The sequence below is a fragment of the Panthera tigris genome, chromosome D2, assembly GCF_018350195.1.
Source record: "Panthera tigris isolate Pti1 chromosome D2, P.tigris_Pti1_mat1.1, whole genome shotgun sequence".
Taxonomy (NCBI): Eukaryota; Metazoa; Chordata; class Mammalia; order Carnivora; family Felidae; genus Panthera; species Panthera tigris.
Genome location: NC_056670.1, coordinates 46,784,928 through 46,786,072, shown reverse-complemented (window position 1 = coordinate 46,786,072; position 1,145 = coordinate 46,784,928).

Below are 1,145 nucleotides of genomic sequence, written 5' to 3'. Positions count from 1 at the left end.
ATAGGTGATGGGGATGAAGGAATGCACTTATGATGAGCACTGGGTGATGTGTAGAATTGTTGAATCACTATATTGTACACCTGAAACTAATATAGCACTATATGTTAACTAATTGGAATTAAAAAAGAAACTTGGAGCTCCTGAGTGGCTCAGTTGGGTAAGTGTCCAACCCGTGCTGTCAGAGTGGAGCCTGCTCTCTCCCTGTCTCTGCCCCTCCCCCCCAAAATAAATAAACTTTAATTTTTTTTTAACGTTTATTTATTTTTGAGACAGAGAGAGACAGAGCATGAACAGGGGAGGGGCAGAGAGAGAGGGAGACACAGAATCTGAAACAGGCTCTGGGCTCTGAGCCATCAGCCCAGAGCGTGACATGGGGCTCGAACTCACAGACCGCGAGATCGTGACCTGAGCCGAAGTCGGCCACTTAACCGACTGAGCCACCCAGGTGCCCCCAAATAAATAAACTTTAAAAAGAGTCGAATTATTTTTAAAAATGTATATATATGTAATGGCATATTCAGCGTTAAAAAGGAAGGAAACTCTAACATACACAACAACATGGATGAACCTGGAGGACATTATGCTAAATGAAATAAGCAAGTCACCAAAAGGCAAGTACTGTATAATTTCACTTATATGAGATACTTAGAGTAGCCCAAATCATAGAGACAGAGGTAAAATGGTGTTTACTAGGAGCTAGAGGGATGGGAAGTGGGAAGTTATTGTTTAATACATATAGAGGTTTTTCAAAAATATTTGTTCTTAAAAAATGTCTATTTTGAGAGACAGCATGAGCAGGGGAGGGACAGAGAGAGGAGAGAATTTTTTTTTAATGTTTATGTATTTGAGAGAGAGAGAGAGAGAGAGAGAGAGAGAGACAGAGCACAAATGGGGGAGGGGCAGAGAAGAAGACACAGAATCCGAAGCAGGCTCCAGCCTCTGAGCTGTCAGCATAGAGCCTGATGGGGGCCTCGAACCCACAAACCATGAGATCATGACCCAAGCTGAAGTCAGACGCCCAGCCAACTGAGCCACTCAGGTGCTCTGAGGAGAGAGAGAACCTTAAGCAGGCTCCCCGCTCAGTGTAGAGATGGACACAGGGCTCTATCCCATGACCATGAGATCATGGCCTGAGCTGAAATCAA